We start from the raw sequence: 17,604 nt of genomic DNA on the forward strand, positions 1-17,604 counted from the left end.
GGGAGAAGAAGGAAGAAAGGGGAGAGAGGCTACCCAGAGGCTGTTCACAGTCGAATGAACAAAGCATCAGGATGGGAGTCCACTCACGGAGTCCTGGTTTCGAAGGACCCTGCAGAACACAGCTTGCTTTCATTCTGCACCTGAGAGGCTGGAAGAGACTGGGATCCAGTGCTGCCTCTCAAGTGGGGCAGCATTCCTACTACTTCCCCAGTGCTGCTGATGTTACCTTGGCAGTCACTGAGGCTGAGTTTTCCAGGGCTAAGGAACAAAGTAGCACACAGGACTGTCAGCTGTAGACTTCAGGACAGTGGAAAAAGGCAATTTTCTTCTGATTGAGGAAATTTACCAACCCTTTCTTTAGGACTTGGGCAGAATGATTGCTATCTTGGCTTTTGTATTTCCAGAAGAAATGCTTCTTTTCTTCTGATACTAGACGGAGGGACTAGACCTTCATCACCAATGCATGTGAGAAAAACCTTGTCAAAATACCAGAAATAAGTAGACAGCTTGTTCCCAGGGTAATTTCTTCTCAGAAATGCAGATGCAGAAAACTTGGATATTACAGGAGTGTGGACAGATTTTTATATGTATGCCTGATTTGAAGTCTAGATACAGAATTTTTCAGTTTTGTCGGTTCAAAGGCCACACACAATATGCATTAGGAAATCAGCACCACTCTGTGGGGAAGTCATGGGGGGAATGGGGTACAGGGAAGGACTGTGGCAGCTGCTGCCCGCCCTGCTCCATTCAGGTTGATGCTGCTATGGGAAACCAGCCAGGCAAGAGGGGTGAGTGGGACTGCTCTTGTGGTCTCTGCCAAAGAACCTTGTAAGGGTCTGTTATATTTCACTCTTAGGTATTTTAATCTCTATTTGACATTAAAAGTAGCAGGAGTTAAAATGTTTTCCTTGACTACTATTACTTTTGTCACTTTGTCTTCTATAAGAAGACTTTCTAATTTTTTCCTTCCTTACTATAACAAATATGCTGATTTTAAATATTTGTGGAAGCAGGAAACTATTTTTTTTCTAGTTCAAGAAATAAGCATAAAACAGTCTGCCTGATCTGCAGTTCTATTGCTGTTGCAGGCTGAGGAAACACTGGGCAGAGAATTATCTCCTTTGTACCAAGGGCATCATAGTTCGGTGACCTTTTGGAACTCATTCCCAGGAACAGAGTTTGAGACAGAGAGGGGAAGCACTCTGTTCACCTAATTTGCTTTTCCAATAGAAACTCTAAATTTTCGGGGTACCTTTTCTCAGTTTCTCAGTTTAGTATAAGCTCTTTCTAGCTTATTCTTTCTTTTCAGACAGAACATCTCTTTCTGCCTTCTCTCCCTCCCTCTCTCCTCCATGTTTCAGTGAAGTGAGATCATACAGCCAGTACAGGAGCAGAGAAATGTTTTAAGGTAAAAAGCTACTAACAGGAAAGTTTTTGTCAGTGCTATAACTGTCCCCATTTAATTCACATTCTACTGAAGTTGTTAGTTTTTCTACATTATTCAAACTCCTAAGGAACATTTTTGACATCCAGTTATGTATTAAAGCAAAGCCTAGAAGAGAAGTAATCATGTAGCTTTAGAAGGGCTGCAAAAAAGAGGTTGCCTACTGGTTATGGATATATGTCTGAAGTGGTATACAGTGCATTTTTCTTTGTCATTTGTACCTCCAGTGACAGCAATATTTCATTTCTACTGCTACACAGGACCATGGCTGGTGAGTGTAAGAGTATTTGTCTCTGAAAGGCAATGCACCACAGTCATCAAGCAAATTTATCACAATGCAAGCACACATCAAGGTGTTCAGAATTGTCTTCTAAAGGTTGAGCACCTTTCCTATGAAGACAGTGTGAGGGAGTTGTGTTTGTTCAGGCTGGAGAAGAGAAGGCTCTGGGGAGACCTTAGAGCAGCTACCTAAAGGTACAAGAAAGCTGGAGATGGACTGTGTAAAACAGCATATAGTGATAGAACAAGGGGGAACTTGTTGAAGTTTTAATTGAGACAGTTTTTATTTGATGACAGGAAGTTCTGTTTAAACTGAGAGAATCTTAACTGATGCTAGGATGCTATATTTAAACTGAGAAAACGTTTTATTTGATGTTAGGAAGATATTCTTCACTGAGAGGGACAAGATATTGGAACAGGTTGCCTAGAGAGGTTTTGGATGCCCCGTCCCTGAGGGTGTTCAAGGCCAGTTTGGAAGGGACTTCTGAGCAGCCTGGTCTGTGGAAGGTGTCCCTTCCCATAGCAGGGGGTTGGAATTCTGTGATCTTTGGGGTCTCTTCCAAATCAAACACTCCTTGGATTCTATGAGTTCTTAAATCTCCTGACAGAGAAGGCCTATTTCTATACTTTACACACTATGACACTATGGAAACTCATATAGTAAGAATTTTGTGGCATGTTTGATTACTTAGCATTCACCTGTTGTGTGACTCTACACACAAAATTTCATCCAGCTATCTGATGTTCCCTAGTGAACTTGTATAAAGATGGTTTTTTTATTATAGTATGAAGATTTGATCTCTAGAACTTTTGATATCTAGTCTTTTCTTGCCATTCAGCTACTGATTCACTGTGATCAAATTATCCCTTTATTACTTTTCAACTTAGTTGTTTGGGGTTTTTTTTTGTGAGCAAAATGAGTGGAAGTCTTTTAGTATAACAGAGTAGATCATTTTGCAGTCATCAAATAATATTTGTTGATTTTATACATACCATGTGTGGGTATTTCAGTAAGAATTCTTTGTAGAACACATGTAAATGTCTTGCAGAAGAATATACAGAATTATTCTTTTTTCGTAGCAATACCAGTCCTAATATAGTCTGGCTATAGTGAACACATGAAAACATGCATTTGATTCCTACACCATGATGACATTTTTATCCTTCTAGTGAAGAGTGAATTTTTTCATTACTCTTATTTTCAGTCTTGGTTCAGCCCAAGAAGTAAGAAGGTATTTTTTAGAAACTGTAATTAAGAAAGTATAAGGAGATTATGTGTGAAGAATTTCTTGCACATCAGTTCTCTAAATATATGGTCTAAATATGCTGCAAGCTATTTGTAAAACATTGATGACACATTACTTATTTTTCTGTGCATAAATATATCCTCTTCTTCATCATATTACTCTCTTTGTTATATGTTTTTGTTCTAAGAGCAATTTACTGGCTTTTAAGATAACTATAAAGCATCACAACAAGTATTAAATCAAAATAAAAAATATTAAAGGCTTCAGCTGTCTTATAGTTAGTTCTCTGAAAAAAAATCAGAACAGCTGAAAACTAATCTGTCCAACAACTTGCATTAATCATTAAGTTTATTATTTAAACTGATAGACATATTTATGAACACTACTTTCAAATTTTTAACAAGGAAAATTATTTTGAAGAAGGAGGGGAAAAGCAGAGCAAAAGATGGGGCATAAAGTATAGAAAGCAGTAAGAGGAAATAGCTCTTTGTCACAACTGTTACAGAGGTCCCAAAATGCTTCTGGAGATTGCATAGGCCCTGTCCAGGCTTGGTGTATCCTTAGGACTGATTTTGTCAGGCAGTTATGTGGAAGCTACAACAGTTCTGTTATATATATAGTTCCTATATCAAAATAGGCTGTATTCCATAGGATCAGATAGCATTTGCTTAGAGTTCTTTCAGTTTTGAATTAGATCCAACACATATAAAAGAAGAATCAATCAATGTGGTTTGAACTCTATGTAGAAAGAGGATGGAGTAAGACACACAGAGACTTCAGGGATTAGAAAACTCAAATACAAAACTAGTCACCTCACCATGCCTATTCCCATCAGTTCTCTCAAACCAACTTGTCCAGTGATTGTGCTTTCTCCTCTGTCTACTGGCAGCTGACCAGCATAGCTTCAATGACTTTACCATTAAAGCTTTTTTGGCACTATGTTTCCTCTCACCATTTTCTGTTCTTTAAAATGAAATCAGCGTTCATGTTAAATTATGCAATAAGCACATGCATTGGACAGGCATGATGCACGTTTGCTCATGGAATTTGTCAAACCTACTTCAATTGATGGGAAAAGATTGTGTGATTTTTGCACTGTAGCTTTACAGCCAACTAGCTGGTAACCCAGAAAAGCCTCTTTTTTTTTTTTTTTTCTTTTTTTTTTTTTTTTTGTCTGAGCCAAATTTGTACAGGAGAGGCAAGAATAAAGCATGAGCAATAGTTCAAATGCTGTTCCTGTTCCTTGCAGTGTGCTTAATTCTTTACATCTGCTGTTGATTCTAGCTGAGAGTTTTCGTGCTAAAGTAAAAGAGCAAGGAGAAGAGACACAAGGCAGCTCTAGGGAAGGCAGCAGAGGCTTTGGTTCAGGAAAGGGGAGAAGGACTGGCAGTGATAACAAGACTGAAGATTTCATTTGACTTAATGCAACAAAAACTTGTAATTGTTAGCCATGATCTGAGGTAATTCCTTCCTCTTTCTTCTCTCAGCTATGGAAAATCAGCCTAGCCTGGTCAGGCCACTATGTGTATGAGCTTAAGGTGAAATATTTCTTATTCCAAATAGGGTTATCATTATTCCTCATTAATACTACGGGATGCACTAAGCATAAGGATCATCTTGTAGGTATTTAAACAATGGAAAGAAAAAAACCTCACTGTCTTACAGACACAGTTGAGTATTTAGCTGATTGCAGCTACTCACAGCCTCCAGCTGTCTTTACTAGAGTTATCTATTTATTTAAATAAAGGTGTCATAGCAGAACACTGTCCCAGGCAGTCCAGACATAGTTGTTTTTTGTTTTTTTTTTTTAAAGTTAAAAAATTCCAGGTGGGTTGCATTTTTAGATGCCAGTGGTTTGAAATCATAGGTTAGCAAATACCAGGAAGTCTTTATTAATCTATGGCAAGACATGACACTGAGGAAAATGATTCTTCCTCAAATACACAGCAAATCTTTTGCAGTTAAGCTTGAAGCTATATCTGAAGTAGTGCTCTATTTATATAGGGGTTGTTCTCTATTTTACCTGTTTTGAAAATATGACTTATAAGTTTCTTCCTATATTGCAGTTACTTTCTCAAATTTGAGTACCTAGGAAAGTCAAGAGTATCACAGCATATTCTGAGAAAGGAAAGGAAAAGAAGGGAAGGGAAGGGAAGGGAAGGGAAGGGAAGGGAAGGGAAGGGAAGGGAAGGGAAGGGAAGGGAAGGGAAGGGAAGGGAAGGGAAGGGAAGGGAAGGGAAGGGAAGGGAAGGGAAGGGAAGGGAAGGGAAGGGAAGGGAAGGGAAGGGAAGGGAAGGGAAGGGAAGGGAAGGGAAGGGAAGGGAAGGGAAGGGAAGGGAAGGGAAGGAAAGGAAAGGAAAGGAAAGGAAAGGAAAGGAAAGGAAAGGAAAGGAAAGGAAAGGAAAGGAAAGGAAAGGAAAGGAAAGGAAAGGAAAGGAAAGGAAAGGAAAAAGGACATGCTGTCTTCTAGATTTGTGACAACAGAATGCCAGGAGAAAGGGATAGTTCTGTCCTTTTGGGGCATGAGGAGGAAATGAGGAAATTGTAAATTAAAAAAAATGTTGCGTGGTGACTGGTAATCTCAGTTAACAACTTTTGTAGCTATTCTTGCTGTTGTTATCCTTGAGGCAATTACTGCATTACATATTTAAACGGGTAGTGCCAAATTTTAGAGAAAACAGGTCACAATATTTTGTGTTTCCAACATATTTTCTTGAAGATGTTTAGCTGAGAGAGGTAGATCATTTTAAAACATGTTGTTCTAGGCTCATTATGTCTTTTGAAGCCAGACAGGAGAGAAACAAAATCTCAGAGACTATTAATGCTTTGGGGCCTACTTAACAGCACATTTCATAAGGAAATGCTAAACCCATACAATTTTTTAAATCTGCCTTGCTTTGTAGGCCTTTTTTACCCTCTCTTGAATTGTCTTTATCATGCCTTTAAATTAGTTGCTTTTAATGAAAACTAACAAAACGGAATGGACAGGTTGATGTGAAGCTCAACCAAGAATGAGTGACTTGGGAGGCAAATCTTATTTATAGATATGCTTTATCCTAGTGCTCCACATTCAGAATAAAGTAACACTTTAAATATTTGAGATGGGGTTTGAGAGGTGTGTAGGAAATATGAACACCACTTGTACATAAAGGGATTGCTGGTCGTTTTAGTCTTAGCATGCAAATCTCTTATGCAGATCTGAAAATACTGTTTTGACGCTCTGCAATATTGTAATCATCTTTTGGTATTTTTAAAGCTGTAACCCAATAAATTTTTTTTGGAAAAAAAAGTTAAAACAATATGATGGCAATTACATACATCAGTCAAATGATTTTTTGAGCACCTGGAGGTCCTACTTTGGTATTATCTTTCTGTTTTCACTTTGTTTCTAATGAATATTATCTGGTTATGAAAAGACAGGGTCAATTAAATGTCAGCGAGAGACAATGACAGTCAGGAAGGGGAATCAAATTAAATGTTTCAGAAATTGTAGGTGATCTGTGATCTGCAACACATCAGCAATGCTCTCCCAAGGTAATGCTGTTGACAAACTGTCTAGAAAGATTTTCTGTTATAATAAGCTGGTGTGATCCAGATATTTTCCAAATTTGTTCTTCCTCTTTATCACAGTAATCTTTGATTACTTAATCTCCCACTTAATCTTTCTTTGATCTCCTTTCTGATTTTGGTGGTGCCTGTGATCATGCATTCTGTTCCTCTCTTTCTGCTAATGACGATGGTCTTCAGGCTGCCGCAGGCTCTGTCACTACACCTGCCCAGCCCTGCCCCTGCTCCCCCACCCCACAGAATCACGATGAGGTGGTGTGGCTCCCTCTCGGCAGACTCACAGCTTTAGTGTGAGGCAGAAGTTGTCGGATCGTGCTGAGTTCAGGATTCAGAGAAGCACCTTGTTATTTATTGCAAGAGGCAGCTCCTGCCTGTTGCTGCTGAGCTCAGGGGAGGAGGAGCTGCGCCATTCACTCTCTCAGGGGGAACTGTTGCTTCCCTTCATATCAATTTCTGGCAGCATTGACTGATTTCAGATCTCAGTGGGAGCTTTAAGGCAGGAGTGACTGCATTTCAGTGTGCTGAGATACTTCTCTAGTCTTCCTCTGATAAAGTCTTGTAGGTGGATTTTTCCTCCCTTGCCTCTATTTACAGTGTCCACAAAAAGATATGGTTAAGTTTAGGGGAAAAAAATTGTGGGCATACATGCTTGTACCTACTGCTGAGAACTGAGCAGTGGTCCAAGATATGGCATGTAAGCAGCAACCTGCAAGATAAGTAAGAATTATACATGAAAACTGATAATTTCAGGAAAAAACCCACAATTATCCTGCTACCACCCCTCCTGTTACATAAAATGTGTATCAGGAGTAATAGGAATCAGTTAAACACTGTGACTATAAGATGATTGCCAAGAATTAACCAAGGCATATGTTGGATTTCATCAGTCATCTCTCAAAATAATTTTCTTTGTAGATATATTTAGATTTTTTTTTAAAGTGCCCTGTGGTGGACTGAAGATTAAACTCCCCTTATGAAAAAATAAGTTCCTGTTTACAAAAAAAAAAAAACAGCTGTGGCTGATGAACAAACATCAGTACTTCTTGATTCAGCCTCAGCCCTTGTAAGAGAGGCTTCCTCCAGAAGGCAGAAACTGCAGCTTGTCCAAGTCCATCCTCTGCACATCCTCTGTGACTGTGGCTCTGGTGTGAACAATTGCCCACAGACATTTTTATCAGCCTTGGGTCTTATAAAAATAATTAAATTAGTAAGAAATATGAAAAAAACATAGTTATCAAGGTAAATTCTAAATAGAATACTTTCAATGCAGTAAATACAATTTTCAGTGAAGTTATGAAAGCACAAGATGCCTCAAATGCCAGGCCATTAAGATCAAATGGAAATAAGCTGCACAGAACCCTGTAGGTACGAATACACCTGTAAGACTCCTTACTCTAACTATCAGATTTATAAAATTCTCTAGATAGTTAAAGCTCAAGAAAGAAAGCTTGAATGTGAAGAACATGTTAACAGCATTCAGTTGGTAGAAACTTGCTGGATAAACATTCCTGTTTATTCTCAAATGAGAATTTTTTACCTGTTGTTTCAGAGTGAAGCGTGACAGAGAACATTTGTGACTATACTCTAAAGCAGCATTGGAAAAGACACGTCCCAAAACATCCTGCTATTCTTCTGCACAGTGAATCTTTAAAAGATGAGGAACACTATTTCTTCTCAGGATTTGAAATATCAAATATATTATGTCGGTATATGTCTCAATTACGCTATTAAGGGCATTGCATAAAATAAAAAATGCCGCTGTAGCATTTAAATAGCTAAATTTCTTTTTCTCATTCCTTTTAATTTTCACACATAGTTTTCACCACCAATCATTTTCTCATGCAGTAACTAGCAATTTTTATTCTCTCATTCCTAAACCTCAAGAGGATAACAGCAAGGCTGATACCAACATTTCTCTAAGCTTTGTAGTACTCAGATTCTCTAACTTCTGATTGAGAATTACATGAACACCTGATTCTGACTAATGATCAGACTTTGCCTTGGGGCAGATTAAAGTGAAACAACACTGAATTATTGTATTATTGTTGTGCCTTAAAACTATGTAAACTGATAACTGGCTAACTGCTTTGAAAGGCCTGGTTTTTGGCAATAAAGAGCACTCCTTTTACACATGCCCAGGGTGCCTACATCACTCGTTATTGCAACAAATGTTTACGTATGTTTAAATAAATAAATATCTAAAAATAAAAATTAAAAAATATATGTTTGGTTTATTTTACAACAATTTAGTTGCAATGGAAAGGAGAAATATAGCAATATATTATTGTAGAAATATAGAATCTGTAGAAATATAGCAATATAAAAGCATAAAAAATAACACTTCAGAAAATTTATAAGGAAAAAAGAAAGAAAGGTTAGAGTGGAGCTATAACACAGAGGAAAGGTATCACCACTCATGGAATAAGCAGTGAGACTGGCTTGTTGCAATTTTGATGTCCATTTGGTTAAGTGATGATCTCATTCTTGATCTGTTGGGTATGGGGGCCCAAACCACAAAGTTCAGTGGGTTAATATAGATTAGATTTGTATAGAAACACCCTGTGGGGGGGTTTTACACTGTCAGCAGTAACACTGTGTGTCATGCCCAGTCCTCTTGTGGAAAGCCCTAGAAATGAGACTGGGGATGTTTCAGATGTCTTTGACAGTTTATGACACATTATTAGACATGACAGCTCCTTCTCATGTCAGTGTAGCCGAGCCAGTTATGCCCCATCAGATGGGAGAAAGACTTTCAGGCCTATGTGTGAATCTCCTGGTACCTCCCCCAAGGGGAGTTTTCACAGCTGAACCAGTTGTGTAAAGGAGGACATTGTCATGCTAACAACAGCACTGTCCCACCTCACAGAATCTTCTTCTTATCAGTCTCTTCCAGTTACGGCCCAAAATCCAGTTTGTAGCCCCCATGGTGGGTGGTTTGTGCTCACCCCCTCTGCCCCTGGGCTGTGACCCTGCACATCCTCAGCAAAGCACTGCTGCTTTTGCAAATGGCCAATTGTTTGAGTCATTAAACATTAAGACTTGTCTCTCTCTCAAGAGGGAACGCAGCCAGGACAGCTGACACCAGCTGACCAAAGGGATATTCTACAGCATGTGGCATCACGCTCAACATAAAAAAAATGAGGAAAGCAGGAGGAATGAGTGGGAAGCTTGAAGTGATGGCATTTGTCTTCATGAATAACCATCACATGTGAAGGAGCCTCTGCTTTCCTGGGGATGGCTGAACACCTGCCTGCCCTTGAAGAGCAGTGAATTATTCCCTTATTTTTATTTGCTACTGTTTGCAGCTTTTGGTTTACCTGTTAAACTGTCTTTGTCTCAACACACAAGTTTTGTCACTTTTACTTCTGCAATTTCCTCCCTCATCCCACTGTTGGTCAGTAAGGGGGTGGCTGCAGGGTGCTTAGTTGCTGGCTGAATTTAAACCATGACAACCTTCAGGTGTTCTTGATGCTTCACTGATGCTACAGCATCATCTCCACTTGTGCATCTGGGCTATGAACAAAGTCAGGGAAACAATCCATGTTCAGCCAATTTGTTGGTATATTTTATAATAGTTTTCAAACTACAGTGATGTCCTGATCCAGATCATAAGGTCACCACACAACCAATTATTCTGGCATGAATTACAGTGATCACATGCTACAGCAAAATACATGGAGAAGATGAGTGGAAGGAAAGCTCTCAACACCATATCGTTGGTGAAGACATGATCTCATGTAGCAATAGAATCATAGTTTGTGTTGGTTGGAAGGGACCTTAAAGAGCATCTAGTCTAATCTCCTTGCAATGAATAGGAAATATTTCATTAAGTCAGGCTGCTCAGAGCTGGGTCCAACCTCATCTTCAAAGTTTTTAGGGGTGGGGTATCCATCACCTATCTGTGTAAACTCTTCCTGTGTTTCACCATCCTCATTTTAAAAATCCTTTCCTCTCTTTAATCTAAATCTACTCTCAGGTCAAACACATTACCTCTGCTCCTACTGCACCAGACCCTGCTTAAGAGTCTGTCCCCAACTTTTTTTTTTCTTATAGGGTCTCTTTAATTACTGGAAGGCTTCCCCAGCCTTGCAATAATTAAATAATTAATAATATAAGGTCTCCTGGGGCCTTCTCTTTCTCAGGTTGAACAACTCTGACTCTCCCAGCCTTTTCCCATAAGAGTTGTGGTCAGCATTCTGACAATCTTGGTGGCCCTCATCTGCACCCAATCCAGCAGGTCCGTGTTGTTCCTGACCAGCCAATCATAGACAAAAGGAAACACTCTGACCAGTATAAATACATTTTGTTATGGAGGCTGCAGTGCAGTGCCCAACCTCTTGTTCTCCTGAGGCCATTAAGTGCCCTCATGGCAACTTAAGTAGAAATCAGAAATGGCAATGCTTTACATTACCCTTAATAATTTAGCTGTGGGAAGAAGGAAGTTTTCTTCTACATAGTAATTTCCTTTCCCAATAGTATATCGGCAGTTGTAGCATTTATTTTGTTACTGATCACTTGATTATTATTAATTAGTATAATTTAGTCATTAATTAATAATTATTTTCAAAGCTTGAAATTTATATTCTTATGTCTAATCCTTGCCAGTTAAGCCTTTGTTGAATCTGAAACTTCTTCATTTCTGTCAGTGTGTTTGTTACTTACACTCATTTACTGAAAGCAGAGCACTGAAAACTTGGGACAACCCACCTGACAAACATAATTTCGTAAGCTTCTATATCTAAGGATAGCTTAATTAGGAACAATACTTCATTTGAAAGAAGGGAAAATTAGAACAGCAAGATGATCAATAATTTTAAAAAAGTCTTTGAAAATATTGCTTTGGCAATTGGAAAATAGTTCTATTGATTCAAGAAAGAATAAGAAATTTCCCTGAGTAAAGAAAAGATGAAAATATCATTAGGTTCACCAAATTCTCTTTTTTTCATGTCTGCTTGATTTGGGTGTTAATTAATAACATTAATAAGCCTAATTCTAAAGCAAATCTTTGCACTATGTAATTGTGTGATCTAGATAGTGAAATAAACTTCATTTTGTCAACCTGGAAAGCACTGGAAAGTTAATGCTGTTACATCTGGCTGTTTCCAGTGTGTGTTTGTGCATTCTGGATATAGAACATTATGAATTGTCACTTCTCACTGAAATTTGGGTTCTCCATTACAAAGTACAGGGATACGAGATCTTTGCATCTTCCCTGGTCCCTTTCTAATGTATAAATGAATCAGAATACTACTGACCTCATGTTTTCTGTTTGGGGGAGAGTTAACTTAATGAAAGCATGGTGGCAACCAGCTTAGGGCTGCTTTCAGGGGACCTTATAGTGACAGGAGAGAGAACTCATTAAAACAACAAGATAAGAGATGTAAAGGTGTATGTATATCTAAATCAGCCAGACTTTCATGGGGGACTAAACTGCTTGCCTATCAATCTCCTGCAGCAGTCTGTAAAATAGAGGCACTGAAATAATGCCCTCATCTCTCCCCCAAGGAAATGCAGATGTTCATGTGCTTTATCAGGATCTTTGATCTGAAAATTTTAAAGAATTGTACCTTTTCTGTTTTAGGAAGCAGCTGTCTTTTAGGTAGAAATAATCTCCTCCTCCCCTGTGTTTTGTTTTAAGGTGGAAAAGGCAGGTCTGTGTATCAAGTGGGATTGAATATACTCATGTTTATGGATAAAAGGGTTATATGATTCACGATAAAAAGTATACATGTGTTATATATGTGTCTACCTTTGATTATGTGCATTGGAATTCTCAAGTATACATTGTGTACATAAATGAATATATGATGTAAACATACATAGAAATACTTATTATATACATATTTAATCTTCAACATATACATCATAGTTTACACTGACATAGAAAAGGATTGTATGCAGACATTTTTTCAGAAAATGAGATGCATGTGTTGTGTCTAGAGCTTTTCTGTACAGCAGAAATATCTTTACATTGGATTTCTAAACTGAAATCCAATTACTGAAAATATAGAGCGACTGTCAAAATAAAGCCACTGTAACTGTTTGGTAAATATATGTACATACTCAGCCTTCCACATTCATGTTTATGAGTGAATAAGTATAACTCTCTATATATATCTATGCACCTATATATTAATATACCACTATATCTAGAACATTCTAGATGATTGTAAAGGTGATATGTCACCTGCTACTTTAAAATTTTTTTGATATAAATATATATGTGTATTTATATATGTGTGGTTTTTTATTTTATATAAAAACATATATAAACATACATACATATTAAATATTTTTAGCTGTCTATGTATGACTCCTTGGAAACATATTACTCAAAAAGTAAATAAAACTTAATTTTTTTAATGTTATTTTATTTTCTCTCTCCTTTCCACACCCTGTTTTTTTTTTCAGAAAAGGAAAGATTTTTGCATACTTTTTTTTTTTTCCTTTAGAAAATATGGTAAACCAAGATGGTTTTTGGTTTCAGTTTTTTTCTTTGCCTCTTTTAAATTTTTTTTAGTATTCAACAGACACAGTATCCCTGTATGGTTGAAAAATATGCCTTAATGTGCTTTTGTAAAGCTTATATTTCTCTCATATGTTTCTTTTAATCTTTCTTCTTTTGTCAACATATATAATGCTTAAACCTCAGATCATATTTATTGAAATGATCCTAAAATAATTGTATTCAAGATGAGATCAGAATGAACAGACTATTCTAAAAATTACTTTTCACTTTCAGCTGATCTGGTTTCCCCCACATTTCAAAAACTATAAAAGTATTTTTGCAGGTCAGGTGATCCAACCGAGAGTTCACACTTTCAATCCAGTGTGAACTTACTCTATGTAAGACAATTAAATACTTTATAGTCAAATATATTATTCTGTATTTTTTTCATAAAATCATTGCAAATGTATGAAGCCAAATCATTCCAAACATCATTAATTTGGCAAATTAGACTGGGCTTCACTTTTGCTTTGGGGAAGTTTTCACAGTTGTTTTTTTTTTTTTCCTGAGGCTCTTAATATTTTAATCTCTGTATTCATTCACATATTTCAGTGATCCTTGATATAACATAAATTTGGTTGTTTTGTTGTCTTCAGGGGGAAGTTATTTAAGCTAGAACCATTTCTAGTTATTTTTTCCTACCGAGTTTAGCAAAAAAGGTGAATTTGTGACAGTTTTTACAAAATCTCCTTATCTAGCGCACTATGTGCAGCATAAAACTTTCTTGCAAAGCTTTTGGTTAAGAGATTTTGAGATTCATAGACATCAGAAAAAATTGTGTTCTTTATTTAGGTCTTCACTCTTAACAGTAGTTCCTAGAGTTACATTTAATTGTCTGCTGATAAAGATATTTTTTGTTTATTCATCTTAATCGTGCTTTGTTTTCAGTAACGGTGCTGGAGATTCCATCGTGAGCAATAGCTTTTAACTTGTGTTCCTGTGTTGTAACAGCCTGGCAAAAAAGATTCAAAATTGTGCCACTGGGACTACATTCCTGCTTTTCTGGGGTCTTGTTATCAGATAACTAAAGCTTTACAGCAACTTTTGTGCAATAATATTGCATGGTTCCCAAATCTTCTACAAGAGGTCCAAACTCGATGAAACATTTTGCCTCTAACAAAAAAAACCACCAGCTGAGCTCAGTATCTGTGAGGGCCAGAGGGAATTGTTATGCAGGCAACTGTTCAGGTGGGTCTCTGCCCATTTCTCACACATCCCCATCACGCTTCAAAATCCTACCCCTAAGATGAGTAAACCTAAGATGCTGCAAATTCTAATGTCCCTTTTTTTGGGAGGGAACAGTAAAATGATTTAGTTTGTTGGTATTTTTTATTACGCATAAAATTTCCAAATGGTGTTTTATTTCACAGTGCTGGTGTAATCAGCATGACTCACATTTGGGGCAAAAGTCTGCCTCTTAGGACTTGGTACGTCAAGGTTTTTTTTTTTTTTTTTTTTTTTTTTTTTTTTTAATTGAGACAGGAAGGTACAGATCTGCAAGTGATAGGACATGACTATTTTTTACACAAATTTTCTCACACTACATTCACAAAGAATTCATGGAGGAATAATTTGCTATATGTCAAAGTTACAGAAAATCTTTGGCATTTTTTGGATCACTGACCATGCAAAGAACTTTGTGACAGTTCATTTTTCATTTTTTTTTTTGTATTGTCAGCTTGAAGACAATGGATTGCTACTGATTATGGTCCAAAATATGTATTTTCCACATGAGAAAAAGGAGTCAGCAAAGCCTGGCTTCAGAATAAAAAAAAAAAAAAAAAATCATAGAAGTAACAACCTGTAGTATAAGGAGCTGTATCAGCTTGAAGGGGTAGTAATCACAACTAATGGATTACGATGGGAGTAAAAAAAATTAACCTGGCAGTCTATCATCTTATGGGCTTTCTATATATTCCAATCTTCTGTGATATTTGAGAGATCCTTGTCACCTTAATGCTTCTGTGATACCTGTCTTGTGGCTTCAGGATGTCTGCAAGACAAGAGAAAAGATGATGGAAGAATCCATATTCAGATGCAGCATGAACTGGTGTAGTTCTAAGTCTTATTAGGAAGCTGAGCTGCTGCGCTGCATCTTCTCTACTCCCCAGGCAGGGGAGGAGATCTGGCTCCGGCTAGCTCGACACGCAGCTAGCAGCAGGGGGGCACTCTCCAGATGCGCCAGGGGCGTCCGGAGGGCACCTAGCTGGAGTTCGCTAGCGAGGCAGCGGAGACGAGGTGAAACGAAAAGAGGGACTCTGTTCAGGGGCAAGTCCAGTTCATTGTAATTCCAGGGGGGCCAGCTGAACAAAGACCCTGGGGAAGGACCGACACGGGTATATGAACAGGGGTGGAAACATGGGCGGAGACAACTCAATGTCCAATGGGAAAGCAAGGGAGCGGAGGGATACAAATGATAGATTGTAGGGCTAGCAAATAAAATCAATGGGGAGGCGGGGCTTCGGCTCCCAATCCAATCACTCGACGGATTTGATGGAAACTTCTAGAGCGAAGGAGGAGCCTCTGAGTGATGGATGGGAAACTGGGGCGGGGTTGTAACAATGACACAGCAAAAATGTGACAGTTAGGGAGGAGGCAGGGAGATTGACAGCATACAAATAGGGAGGAGGAACCAGGGCAGAACCATTCAATGGGGGAGAACAGAACATACCAATTTCTATTTATATGAAAGAAACCACGCACCACAACACTGAGCTCTCCTTCTGAAAACTCAGTGAAAACTCTGAAGTATACTTGGTGAAAACCCCATGTTTTTCTCCACTGTTTATGTTCAGCATCTGCTCTTCTTCCTCAAGGCTTACATTGCTTACCAGAGCTCCATTGGCACAGACCATGTTTGGGGAAGGTTAGTGAGGGTTTCCTGGGCAAAAGTAAACTCTGTGCCCTGGGTGCATACTCAGAGTGACACGGTCCTGAAGGATCTGATCACAAACTGGTTTTGCCAGATTACCTCTTCTAATTCAGTGGGAAGAATTTGCAACAGTTCCTCATAGGTGAGTTTATCATGGCTTTGAGCTTATTTGGTTCTCTTTCCAGAGCTAAGTATATACATCCCGTACATTATTCCACCACCACTGAGGAAACAGACTTGCTAGCAATTATATTGGCTTTTTCTATGCCACTGATCATGGGTCCTTGATGCTTTTTATAAACAGTAAATAACTTTTATCTAGAAGTCTCATTTAAATAATATTTAGACTACCTTCAAGATTAAAAAAAAATACATTAAATATATTTTAAAACAAACAAAAAAACCCCACTATTTTAAAATTAGAGATAATTCAGACATGGTATTTCAATGCTATATCAAATGTTGTATGTTGAAAAAAATTCCTCTAAATGCCTTAAGCATTAGTAGCTTTTATCATTTCTGAAAATCGGGACTTGAAGTGTTAAACAATATAGAAAATGAGGAAATCAGGATGTATAAGTAACTGTGAAAGGTACCAGTTACCTGTCTTCTCTGGAAACAGGTCACCATGGAAGAATCAAAGACAGAGTGAAAATCAGGCATGAAAATAAAATTTTGTTTTCTCTTCATGACAGTACCTGTTCTTTGCCTGAAATTCCCTATAATACACTGTAAAATACGTTGTGCAGTAAGTATGGAAAAACTCCTACAAAAAATAAAGTTCATATAAGAAATGGATTCATTAAATTTTCTAATTCACATGTCACAGGTCCCTAAAGTTCATCCATCTGTAATTAAATTAAATCATAGAAATTCTATCTGTCTGCAACCCGTCATATAGAGCCATGAATTCCTGAAGGGCATTTTATATTGGGCTGTTTTGCTTATTCTGTATAAACACCAGCATCAGTATCTCTAATATTAAAACATTTATTAAAATGTCATTTATCATTCAGCTGCACACTTTTTTTAAAGGCACTTGGATATTTTCTCTAGTGCATTTGATTTAAAGATGTTTATTCCTATGAGCCATTAGCATAAGTCTTGGTTACTAATGGGCTGGAAACTATACGTCATCATCTCATGCTTCACAAGAATATCAGCCAGAATCTCTTTAAGTACATCCTAGGAACATTTTATTAGAATCATGTTGTCTCTGCATAATTGTGAAGTTTTTAAAAATTATTTAATTTTGTAAGTCTATTCTCAAATTGATAAGTTGCATTGGTTTTTTATTATTAATAATCATTAAAAACCTGTGGCTTTTTTATTCTCTTTGAAAAACCACAAGTAATTTGGTTGAAGATTTACCCTAACTGTATATATTTCACAAAATACCAATTTTGAACACATTCATTCAATTAATCTTTACTAATAACATGAAATCCAAAGTAAAATTACTAATTTTTGGGTACAAATTGTGCAACAACAACTTTTACTTCCAAAAAACCTTATCTGAAATTTTTAGCTACTCCAATGTTTCATTACTGCCCTGTTTAGCACTTTCTGAATATCTGTTACACAGTTCCCCCACAACACCTTATTTTGTCTCCTGCTTCAAAAAATGTTGCTCCAGATACAAACTAGGAATTCTCACCTTTGTTTCCTTGATTTATAGCAAGCATTG

This window comes from Motacilla alba, chromosome 3 (genome assembly GCF_015832195.1).
Source record: "Motacilla alba alba isolate MOTALB_02 chromosome 3, Motacilla_alba_V1.0_pri, whole genome shotgun sequence".
Classification (NCBI taxonomy): domain Eukaryota; kingdom Metazoa; phylum Chordata; class Aves; order Passeriformes; family Motacillidae; genus Motacilla; species Motacilla alba.